The 12,864-nt window shown below is 42.8% G+C and overlaps 1 protein-coding gene across 1 annotated transcript in view; it reads right to left on the bottom strand.

Annotated features, from left to right (window-relative positions):
• Positions 1-7,673, bottom strand: part of SPOPL (speckle type BTB/POZ protein like) — a 32,679-nt gene extending 25,006 nt beyond the window's left edge. Inside the window, exon 1 of the mRNA XM_033064620.2 lies at positions 7,493-7,673. The gene's annotated coding sequence lies outside the window, so the exon portion shown is untranslated. The remainder of the gene's footprint in view (positions 1-7,492) is intronic.
• Positions 7,674-12,864: the final 5,191 nt, after the last annotated feature.

Below are 12,864 nucleotides of genomic sequence, written 5' to 3'. Positions count from 1 at the left end.
CATCTATGCATTTCCCTGGAGAAGAAATGCAAGATTATTTCTTACAGCATTTTTCATTTTCATTGCCCAGTCTAGTTTTACAGGACCCAAAAGAGGGGGATTTCCACCACAATTCCTCTTGGGAAACTATTCCATTCGAATAATCCACTGCTGTCAGGGTTTATTCCCTGGTATACAGCCAAAGTGATCTTTTCCTCCCTCCTTAGTTTCACTCCATTACTCTTACTCCAACAAATCACTGGCATGTGAAAGTGTATTAAATGAAGACATTTTTTCCCTAAATGCTTCAGTTACACACAAGAGTTCACCAAATCGAAAACGCTAATCTTAACTTTCTTCTTTGCACTTGAACAGGAGTTTTTACAAGCCAACAGAAAGTTGATGTCAATTGTAACAAAAAATACCTTTCTCTAGCAGATTCACCCCTGCTAGTCTGGGATGGTTTGGGTCTTTTTTTTCCTTTTAAAATCCATAAGATTTTGAAAAGCACTGCCCTACACTCTCTGGAGACAGGTGCTTTCATTTGCTGCAAAGGATCTGTACAGAGCAGCAGAATGTTCTCCTCATTAACTTCTGCAGACTGGCATCACCTGCAAAGCTCACATCCAATTGGTACAACTGCTTTCAGCAGGCAAAAGCTCATACTCACAGATGCTGTCAGGAGGGGGTTGATCAGTCATTTGTTGCCCTGTTACCTCTCATGGCAAAGCACTGGTCACATTTGTGCACACAGCAGCACCTTGGAAATTCTGAGAGTCACAGCTCATTTCAGGCGTCCTCTCTGCCCGAGTGTCAGACTTTGTGCAAAAAAACTGATACTTTAAAGCTAGGAAATTGAGAAAAAAAAGCCTAAAACTCACTTCTGCCAGAGGACCAAACTGCATTTGATGCTAATTTGCCCCAACAGTCTTGAAATTGAACTAATCCACAACAGCTGATTAGACATAGCCCAGGAAAGATAGGCAGGTCAAGAGGCAGAGCTGCACACACACTTGCTGTGGTGAATATGAAGCAGTAATCTCTAGAAGCCATCAATGCAAGCAGAACTTGACATCTCAGGATTGGACTGCAGATAAACTGGTTTAGATCCACACAAATAAAGAAAATCCTAAGAGTTCACAAGATCATAGAATATCTTGTGTTGCAAGGATGATTGAGTCCAGGTCACAAACTAGAAACCGGCTTCTGAATTTCAAAGGCAAGTAGACAACTTCTACCATTCTATTGTTCAAAAAACACCCAGGTTTTGCTTATACTTCAGGATTTAAGATTGTGATATAATCTGTTTAAGATCCCTTAAACATACAATCCAAAGCTTGGTGGTTCCCTCTAAGTTTCCCTGCTTACACAGTCTTAGTTGCTCAAGACAAGAAAATTTCCCAAGTAAGTAGCAAGGCAAAGAGACTGGCACAGGCCTGTCCGGGTGGCCTGGCTGTGGAGTAAATAGATTTGGTTTCATCTTGGGTGCTGTCAAACAAGGCAGACCAGAAGCAGATGTGAGTCTGCTGCTTTTTGCCTCCATCCACAGGAGACACAACCCTGCTGTGAATCATCCCACGAGGCCACCTCGCGCACACCGAGCCACGGAAAAACGCTCCCAGAGCAGAGGAGCAAACAGCAGGAAAAAATGCAATTTACTACCAGGAAATCAAGAAGTCAGCCAACACCAAGTGCTGAGCCTCTCTTCACAAGTGACTCTGGGAACCTCTGAAGGCTCAGACACTGTAATTTATTAGTGTGACCCAGACTAACACTAGATGATGTTACTGCCATATATCTCTCCCCTCAGCACTCAGGGAGCAGTCTCACACTTGGAGGGGATGGCACATTTCCAAACACAACTGCTATTTAATCATTAAAAATGATGCCTGGTCTGTAAAACAATATTCAAAACCACTGACTACAGATAAAGGTGGATTTTGCTCAATGACACTATTAATATAAGTAATCATAGAAACTAACTCTGGGTATAAAGTGTGCCACACAAATTTCGAGCAGGTTACTGCCTATGAAAACTTTTCTTTCACTTCTAGTTATATCACACTTTCCTTCTCTCTTTCCTTCCTCTCTTTATTTTTTTTTGTTTTAAAGGGAAAACCCACACTTCAGCAGAATGTTACTAAAAAGGCTAATTTTTGCCATAAGCAAGACAGGAACTCCCCTAATCACAAGCCTCTCATGAGATGCACCAGTATTAACTCAAATCTTTCAGATTTATTTACTGTACTTTTTACCCTGGATCAACCACCTGCCCAGTGGAATTTGCAAAACTTGCATAAAATGTATTTATGCAAACTTCTTCAGTGTAAGAAGTTTCAGTTTCTTAGAAGCTGTATCACCCATTGCAACACAAGTATTATTCTGCTGCCATTTTAGTTTAAATTTGCTCACTATATGCATAAAAATAAAAAAAAAAAAAAAATCTACCTTGACATGTTCTATGGAGATCAGAAAAAAAAAAAATAGATTTAATACATTTTATTTCTCTGAAACCACCATATGCCAAGTGCAGTGCCAGACCCAAGATCACATCCATCCACTTGGACAGACAGTACAGCAATGCATTACATTAACCTGCAATCACACAAATCAGCCAAAGGTTTCACACAACTTCATCTCCAGAATATCCTTTTCAGAAGTGAAGTAATACAACTTTAAATAAGTTCATATAGACTCGATGTGGAACTTTCCAAGTGCATTTAAAAAGTATAAATCCAGATTCACACAAATAATGCTGCAATTAACTCTGCACACAGCACAGACATGTAAAATTACTATTTTGTCCTGTTAGTTACTCAATATGTAAATATCTGTGTGCCCACTGGTACATCTGATACTTACAAAAAGGAGTTAAAATTTAATATTTTCATTGTATATTTCTCCATCCCTGAAGCTGAAGAAACTATACTAACCACTCATATAAATTCATTACAAAACAGTTCTGGTTTTATCTTCAAGAGTTTTGATTACAAACAAGTAACTCTGAAATTAATCTCAGTTAACAAGGAATCTATCTGTTTTAAAATTTAAGAAAAATTGCCACTAAAGAGTGATAGGTTTGTTGCTGAGGTAATGTCTACAGATGAAGTAATTCAGATCCCTACTGTCTTCTGTGAAGACAGTAAACATGTGTCTCCTCTAAAGAATTTAGAGAAATTATTAGCTAACCTGAATCACTAGATTAATATATTAAGCACCTGAAACAACAGATAACTTGTTTTCAGATTTTACTTCGACTTCATCCAGTGATCTTTAACTTAAACCATCAGTCCTTCATAGCCTACAGGCCACACTAATGGAGAAAGCAGATTCATCAATTAGAAACAGAAGAAAGCCAGGAAAATGAAAGCTTTTGTGAACTTTTCCAAAGAAAAAGGCAGCATGGAACAGAGAGCTAGAAAGTAGGACACCAAAAGAGAAAGTTATAGCAACTACTCCTCAGGCCAGAGGAGTTCTGCACATCCACCTAATTTCAGTAGTTCAGGAAGCAACTGCTGATGCAACCACCTCAAGTTTAGGAATATCCAAGTCTAATTAATTTGCCGAACATCCAGCACACAAGAAAACAAGGCATTTGAAAGAAATCAAGTGCAAGTCATCACCCCCCCACTTCCTTCATCTCCATCTGCAGCCCTGCTCATGAATCGATTCTGCAAAAGACTTGACCAACTGGTAAGTGAGCTCTTGGGAGGGGAACATTAAAGGAACAACCAGGAAGGAGGCCAAGAGAAAGCTTGGCTCCCAAGTTTCACCCAGTGATCCTTTCCACTGCTCAACAATAAGAGGTTCCCACCCCATGAACTTTGGAAGTTTCCCAACTGCTGGAGACATTTACTCCACCAGCAGCAGCACTGCCTACGCCAAGAGCTACTACTCTGTTGCATTCTCCCTGGCACACAATAGCTTTTTCTTTCTATAAAGCACACCGGTAAATTACACCTCAAATGATACTTCACCTTTGAACTGTTTCAGAGCTCAAGTCAAAATACAGTGCAAGGAGCAAATGTCACAGAAACTGCAGTGGGCGAGCTGATGCAGACTGTTACAATTAAAAGCAGCATGTGTAATATTTTTCACCAAAAAATGAAGTGATAAATGGCTTTTGGGAGATGCAAGGCAGTATCAAGGATAAGTAATCTAATTCAGGGAATTTGGACATGTGAGCTCTCTGGATTATTCCATGCCAATGACTTACTGAATCAGCTGAAAGAGTATCTGACTTTCCACTACATTTCCCAAATGCTATATGCAAACACTCATCACAACAAAGTTGACAGATACATGGTTGCAAAGTGATTCCTTGTACAAAACATAAAAACCTTGTAGCTGATAACAAATAATTTTTAACCAGGCTACCAAAAAACACACTGGAAAGTTATTAACTTTGAATAAAATGGAACCGACACAGTTGAGCTTTATAGCTGAGGGGTTTTAGGTTAAGCTCTTTCCAATACTGAACATACACTCCTGCCAAAATTCCACCACACAAGCTGAATAGCTAAAACATTACCAAAACCCACATTTATGCAAAACACACACTCTGTAACAGTTACACTTCTTAAGATACCCACTGCACTAAGGCAAGCGATCATCTCCTCTCAGTTAAGAACTAAAACATCTAAATTACCACCATTAAAATACCTCCACCTCTCACAGAGCTGCAACAAATCTCCACTAAGTACCAGCACAAAGTGAGTGAGAGATTTCCTACTTCCACTCGAAGGGACAATTCCAATAGGAAGCCTTTTGATATGAGTAGGAGAAGAAGCAACAGAACGTCAGGGGAAGATGACCCAGAAATTTTCTGTAGAAATCAAAGGAAGGAAGTCTGTTGTGAGTATGTTTTATGTGTAGGGGAAAGAGAATCATGGGATGGTTTGGGTTTGAAACAAACTTGAAGATCATTCCATTCCAACCCCCTGCCACGGGCAGGACAGCTTCCACTATCCCAGGTTGCTCCAAGCCCCATCCAACCTGGCCTTGGACACTTCCAGGGATGGGGCAGCCACAGCTTCTCTGGGCACCCTGTGCCAGTGCCAAGAGCCAAGGTACAAGAGGCCCTTGGAGACCACAGGCATTAGCCAAGCACTGAGGCAAGTGCCTTCTATTTCATCCTAAAGATGGAGGGGTCCAGGACATGGACAAAAAAATGCATGGTCTTCGTGCTTTGATTGGGAGCACAGCATTTTAAAGATCCCAGGATTTTATGACTACAAGTATCAGGTTGCTGTTTCTGGGAAGTGTAACAATCTCATTTAAGACTTCCTTAGTCTCAACCAGGTTTTGCTAAATACACAGGAAGCAGACTGCTTTTGACAAGGAGACAGAAATGCCCATAAGGAGCATATGAACCTGTCAGAAAAACTGTGAGAAAAAAAACCACCAAAAATATCCACTTGTCATCAACAGGAAAATGTAACAGAAAAGAAAAAAAGCAGGCTGAGGTAGTTTTGTAAGGCAAGACACAGAAGTGTATGCCTGGGCATACCACAGCACCTGGAAACATTCAACAGGACAAATTTCTAATTACCACCACTTCTACAAGGGCATGAAATGCTAAGAGAAAAAAAGTGAACAGATGTGAAGAGATGGTATATGAAAGGCTGGAAAAACAATGCAGACAGAAAACCTGAGAAGAATGAATGAAGAGAGAAGTTAATGAGATTTAAGTGCAAGTCAATGGTTTCCTATTGCTGTCCTCAGCTATTTCTTCTCCACTCCAAGTTGACAATGCCAACTGGTTTCATTCTCTCTCCTGTATATTTATGTTTAGGTGCTTTCAAAGGCACAAAAATCATCAGAGGAACACAACCTGTAAAAAAAAAAAAAGAGGATAAAAAAGTAGTGTTATCTGATTTCAACTGAACATGCAAAACTGTAAATAGCATGCACTGACAGTTGAAATCAGTGACTAAGGCCAGAAAGAAAACTTGGTGGCTTTTCAAATTCATTTTATATTTGTCTATAGCATATACAAGTTTTTAATAGCAACAAGTAGCTTGCGCTGCCTATGCAAGTACAGAATGTAATTCTTTATTTTCACTGACAGTTTAAAAGCAGGCTGCAAAGTACCAAAGTTAAAAGTTTGGCAGAAAGCTGTTTCAAGGGAATATAACACCAAGGATATTTCTGGATATTTAAAATCTCAGATTTCCAGAAGAGAGTTAAACACAGTTTCTGCTGATGTACCAAAGCCTGACAAGTTTGCAGCTTTATATACAAAAGGCATATTATTTAAAAATTACTTTCCCTTTCCTGAGTAAATATCCCCTTACAGTGAGGGGGAAATACCATGCAACAGACACACTGGAAATCCTTCACAAACATTTATGGTTGTCCTGGCCACACATCCCAGAAGGCCCGCAGAGAGAAGCCAGGTAAAATACTTTCAGAAGTGACAGTAACTGCTAAGTGCCCCACTAAAAAGGGGTATTTATTTCCAGAAATAATAAAACCTTAAACAAGAAAAGCAGAAAAGGAGACTTTTTTTTTTAACCTTTCTTTCCTTATGGTTAAAACAAAATGCTTTGGCAGTCATACAAATGGTTTAGCTCAGAACCACTGTGGTAAAAATTCCTGTAACCATATGGGATATCTATCAAAATAATGCTTTCTGCAGAACTGATAAGAATAAGGAAGGACCCTGCTTGACTCTTGTCACAGATTGCTCTTCCTGGCAGAAGGTTCGAATAGTATTTTGTTCAAATACTATTTTTATGACTCTTAACAACGCTTTGGAAAAGAAATGTAGAATACAGCCACAAAGCAAAACTACGTTTTAAAACGGATTGCTGATTTCAGTGTCCTACTGTTAAAAAACACCGAGAGCTCATCGATACCGCTCATACTGCCTCCTTTGTTTTGCAGTTTTCCATTCTTTACGGTCCTTCTCACCTACTTCTGCCTTCGAATAGCCTCAGAGTGATGCAAATTCCCCCGGGCTCCCGGGAATTTCAGCAGACGACATCATCAGGTGAAACCCAGCCTGAGTCAACTCCACTTCCTGAGCACGTCTAAGATGGTGCGCGCAGCCGGTGAATCCAGGGGAGCTCTCCTCACACAAACCCTGCCACAAACTTTGCCGCAGCCCAAAGACCGCAAACAACCTCCCAGCCAACCCACCGCCCCCTCCTCCTGCTGCTCCCTCACACGGTGTGAACTTCCCAAAACAAACTGCGCTGGGAGGGGGCAATGAGGGCACGGGCGGAAAACACCGCGCTGTGCCGCGGGGCTCAGCGCGCACCCCGGGCCTGCGGCAGCCCGAGGCGGGGATCGCTGGATCCCTGGATCGCTGCTGGATCCCCCGATCCCCTCTGGATCCTGTCTGGATCCCCGTTGGATCCCCGGACCGCGCAGAGCCGACACCGCCCGCCCCAGCGCACGGCGGCCCGGCCTGGCCCAGCCCTCCCGCAGCTCCTCCCGGCGCTGCCCCGGCCCCGAGGGCTCAACAAAGGCTTTTCCCCGCACCCCGCACCCCCGGCCCGGCACGTACCGGATCGCGGCGCTGGCGGGGCGGTGCGGCGGGGCTCATTCCGCCGGGGCGGGGACGCTGTGACGGTCACCGGCGCCCGGCGGGAGGCGAAGGCGGCGAGCCCGGGCGGCGGCGGAGCCGCATCGCTGCCCGCGCCGAGTCCCGCTGCTCCCGGCCGTGCCCGCCCCGCGCTCGGCACCTCCCGGCTCCCGCACGGCCCCGCTCCCGCTCCCGCCGCACTTCCGGGAGGGAGCGGTCACGCGGCCGCGGGACGCGCCGCTTCCATCCGGGAACGCGCGCGGGGCGGGGCGGCGGCGGAGTGGGCCGGGCCGAGCCGAGCGGGGCTGGGCCGAGCCGGGCTGAACGGAGCCGGGATGGGCCGAGTGGGGCCGAGCCGAGCCGAGCCGAGGCTGTGGGTGCGCGCTCCCGCCGGGGCCCACAGCGGCTCATCGGGCCCACACACGGAGCCTTCCCAGAGCACATGGCGCAGATGGTTCTGGAGTGTCTCCGCTGAGGGCACTCCGCACCTCCCCGGGCTGGCTGCTGAGAAAGGAACCTTTCCTTCCCCGTGCTCTGGTGGAATTTCCCGTGCCTTCCCTGGCAGCGTGTTCTGTTGCCGGTCCAGAAGGATGGAACACCTTTCCTGAGGGGCTGAGATAAAGGGATCGCTCAGCCTGGAGAGGAGAAGCTTTGGGGTTACCTGACTGTGGCCTTGCAGTACTTGCAGGGAACGTACTGGAAAGATGAGGCAAGGCTGTTTACAGGAACACGTAGTGACAGGACAGGGGGAATGGGTTCACAGGAGAGAGTAGGTTTAAATCAAATATTAGGGAAAAAAATATTATTTTGAAGGTGGTGAGGTGCTGGCACAGGGTTCCCAGAGAAGCTGTGGCTGCCCCATCCCTGGAAGTGTCCAAGGCCAGGTTGGACACTGGGGCCAGTGAAGGTGTCCCTGTCCATGGCAGGGGGTTGAACAAGATTGTCAACAAAGTCACCTTCTAACCCAGCCATTCTGTGGTTCTATTGCTGGCACCACCAAGAAGGCCCTGGTGTCATCTTCTTGGCACCCCCTTTAGGTATTTGTACACATTAATGAAGTCCCTTTCAGCTCTTTCTTCTCAAGGCCTGACAGGCTCAGGTCCCTCAGCCTTTCCTTGTAAGAGAAATGTTCCAGTCCCCCAATTATCCTCATTGTCCTCCTCTGGACCTCTGCTCGAAGGGATGAACAGAGCCCCTCTGAGGACTTCTTATTTACTTTTAAATTTTGTTTTGTTTTTTCAGATGATGACCTGAAATTGCTCTCTCTGCTCCCCAGTAATGGGGCTGGAGAAAAACCCGTCCTCAGTCACTGCTCCCCCATGTACAAGGCTGGTGTTGGGCACAAACATGAGCTTCATTAACTTCAGTCCACAGCCCCAACCAGGACTCTTCTGCTCCCTCCACACAGCAGTTCTGAGAGCTGTTGGTCAGATCTGTTTCCTTTAGAAGCAGGTGAATTTCTCTACATCGCTGAAGTAGTTGCCTCTAAAAATAATTTGTGTGATAATTTGTAAATTACATGCACAGTACTGCAAAATTCCCCGTGGAGGTTCTGAAAATAAAACTTCAGCAATATGTTTTGCTTTGTTTTTCAAACAAACATGGCTTTAAAGAAAACATCCTCTGTGGAGACAATTAAGACCCAGTGACACCTTAATTGCTTCTCTGGAGAATGAGCACTAAGAATACACACACAGCATTGTGCTGTGCAAGGATACCCAGGCTAGCAAGGTCTCAAAATCGATACAACTGCATTAGTGAGGCTCAGAGCCCTGGATAATACATCCTGCAGAGAAAAACTGCACTGACAGGCCCATACTGCCTTTGGTAGTACTAGTTCTCTCAAAACTATTTCATGAAACTGTTCAGCACTGCACTGTATTTTCAGATGTCTCAGCATTTTTTGTTTATTTGGAGTCTTTTTCATGCCAGCCCTTGTAGGAAATAACTTTACATCCACAGCTTGCTCCATTTAGTGAGCAGGATTCTTGCAGAGGGACCAAGCTGCTTTTGTGTGACCCACTACTTAGAAGAAAACACAGAAAACATTTGTCATTTGTGAGAAGCACAAACAAAACCAGAGTATCAGACACTGTCGCAATTGGGAAGTGAAAGATGACCATTTTTTCACGGGGCAGAATTCAGTCACTTACTGAAAATCAGGGGTGCATTCCTAGTTGTAACTGAAGAGTCTGCAGTGGGAATCTTAGGATTTAAATAGAGTAACTTGGCACATAAGAAAATCAGTGAGTCAAGTGAATCTTTGTATCTAGTAACCATCATCTCCCTTAAATCCCGCTCTAGAGAAAGTCTGCAAAGATGAATCATTAACAGAATTCTGGAAAACATGCATGTTTGCCAGCAGTCAAAAGGTGAGATTTCAGCTCGTGCATCCCTTGGGCTGAAAAGTTCTTTTGCTCACTCTCAGATACAGGATATTGTGGGGGGTGTGGGCACATGCCACTGCAGGGTGTGCAAATGTTGGCCAAGAGCAGCAACTACCACCTTCCAGATCTGGAGTCTCCACTTCCTTTTAGCAAAAGTTAACTTATTTTCCTGTACTTTTCATCTTTTGCTTAGTCCTGTTTTCTGCTGTTCCCCTTCAGATTTCCATGTCTGCACCCTCTCAGTGCCAAATTAAAGTGCCCCATGTAGTGTTGGCCTGTTGTGAAGTGTTGAGGTGAAATTCTGTCACACCAGGAGGCATTGGTGTGATTTGCATTTTGGCAGCACTTAGTGGGTCAATTGAGATAAGCAATCCTTCATGTCAAATGTTTTACCAAACACAGAGTTTGTGATCTAGCTATGACAGAAATGGTAGAGAAAAACAAGGCAGGATGAAGTGATTAAGCACACTTCAGAACAAAGATTTTGGCAGAGACCAGAGGGAGGACAAAGCTTTCCTGGGTCCAGAGTGAATGCCCTGGATCATGCTTCCTCACACCAGGCAGGAGGACTCACAGGAATATACTCTTACAATATACATCATTTTCTGCCAGAACCTTGGTGGTATTTATACTTTTCAAAAATTTTTCACAGAAAGAGGTTATGCTAGTTTATTTTCCTAAATAAAACATTAAATGTATTTAATTTCCAAATTACAGCCTGGGTGAATATATTTTTAAAGACATCTGAAGAAAGCACAATGGCTGTTGTAGTTGTTTCTAATTGTACACACAGCCAGCAGTACTCTTCTATTTAAACTGCCCATCACTTTTTTTTATTATGAAAAAGCTCCCACTGCACACATTTCTGTGTGGGGTAGGGTTATTTAATGTGAACGACCTCTAAAATAATTTTACTTAAGAATGCTCCTAGAAAAATTAAGAAAGCATATTAACATATAGATATAAAAGGAGATTTTAAGTGCTTTAGTCTGGGCAGGCAATACAGTGTGATCAAGTTTCAGGATGCTGGGACTTTCACCTTAGACAAACCTTTCAAAATACAGATTCTGTCTCCTGTAATATTAAATATCACATTTCCCGTGCTTCTATGTGAAATAAAGAATTTATTCTGGGTTGTTGATGAGATTTCTTCAGCCTTGTTTTGTGATATGAGGTAAGCTGAATTCAGCTGCTGCACATGGTGATGTTAACTCTCAGGGCCTGTAAACAGATTGTTTTTAGTATTACTCCCACAAATTTAAGGGAAGTGCTTGAATATGTAAACATGAATTGAAATGATTTGCAAAATGCAGTTGTGAGTGGAAGCCATTCTCTACCCAATGAGTAGTCACACTTCAATGGTGAAATTATATCTCCTAATTACAGATTCATTATAAATCTCTGAGATATTTCTGCTGAAAGGAGCCATTTATATACATGCATGTAAGCACATTGCTGCAATAAGTTTTCAAGATCCACCACAGAATTATGTCACTAAAATAACATTTTTGAAAGAAATTAAAGACAGGAATATTAATTTAATCTATTTTCTTAATCAGTGTAATTATTTTATTAACATATTCTAGAAAAATCCATGGCTAACAACCCAAGTGAGGGCAAGTATTACATACTTTCTGTTTTCTTTGTTGTCCAAATGTGAGCACTTTCTGGAGGAATCCTGATAAATCTGTAGCATCTTATTTCATTCAACCCTATTTACTTTTAACAGAGCCAGCAGACAATGGCCAGCTGCAAATGTGCTGCCAAGATGTATGGGTGACTTTGCATTAAGTAAATGCAAAGGCAGATCTAGCTGATATAAATCACTATTATATGGGCAGTTTTAAAAGAGTGAAAAATTTCAGCAGGAGAGTTTTCTGTCTTTTTTATAATCTAGGGGCTTCAGAATTTGAATTGCTTTTTGGAATTTAAAGTTCCAGGGCGTTAAGATATTACTCAATTTAGAGTGATTTTCCAAATTGAATTATTTTTATATTGTCCTGGATTTCCTTTCTGAAAAAGAAAATAAAATAATTAAGCCAGGACAAATAACTAATTTCCTGTGAGGTGGTGATACAGCCCTGAAATTGCTCAGTAATGTTTCAACACAGTGGCTCTTCTCTTGACCAGGTCAGTGTTTTGAAGCCAGCACTCTTCACTGTGAAATATAGTTTTAGCAAGGTTTCAGCAGAGATGCAGTTTCTGCTGAGAAAGGAGGGTGACACTGGAGGAGTGAATTGTTCTTGCAGTGGCTGTAGCACAGAGCCTGCCAGTGGGGGTGAGTCACAGCCAAATCTCTGGTTTTCCTGTTTCAGTGTGAGTTCTGATCTATCATTCACTGCAGATAAAAACCACCAAGCTACTCTAACCATTCTTCTCTGCTTTTGCTTAGTTTATATAAACACTAGTTTAGGAAGAGGCTTTAACCTGGGACTTCCAAACCTTGCCTGAGCTCAGCAGCTGCTGGGTGTGAGCTTCCCTTTCTTCTTCCATTAAAACAAATAAATAGACACTGAAAAGATTTTCATGCAAAATATGAAAAATTTCAGTTTTCCAACTTTTACAAGACAGGCAGATGTTTCTCAAATACTTTCAGTCAGTTTTTCAACACATTTTATTTCAAGTGGTGCTTATATGTTATTAGCCTTAAAAAAGAATTATTAAATAGAATTTGCTTTGTGTTGTTATGTCCCTTTCCATCAGTTTCTGTGTTTGCACTATTCACTGTTATGCCATAAAATAGAGAGTAAGGACTTCAAAGCAGGTATCCTATCTTCCTGAGGCTATTTCTTTAATACATGATGGCAGAAAACTTCCTGGAAACTGGTTGCAGCACTGCATGACAGTAATTTTTCTGCAGAATGATGAGCTGCAAATCACTGACCATCTTTGGTTTTTTCCTCCTCAGTATTTTCTCATGTGATATCACCGGTTTCTTGACAAAAAACCCCCATATGCACCCAACAA

This window comes from Catharus ustulatus, chromosome 7 (assembly GCF_009819885.2).
Source record: "Catharus ustulatus isolate bCatUst1 chromosome 7, bCatUst1.pri.v2, whole genome shotgun sequence".
NCBI lineage: Eukaryota > Metazoa > Chordata > Aves > Passeriformes > Turdidae > Catharus > Catharus ustulatus.
The sequence above is the reverse complement of the archived record's forward strand: the minus strand, read 5'-3'. Positions and strand labels throughout refer to the sequence as shown.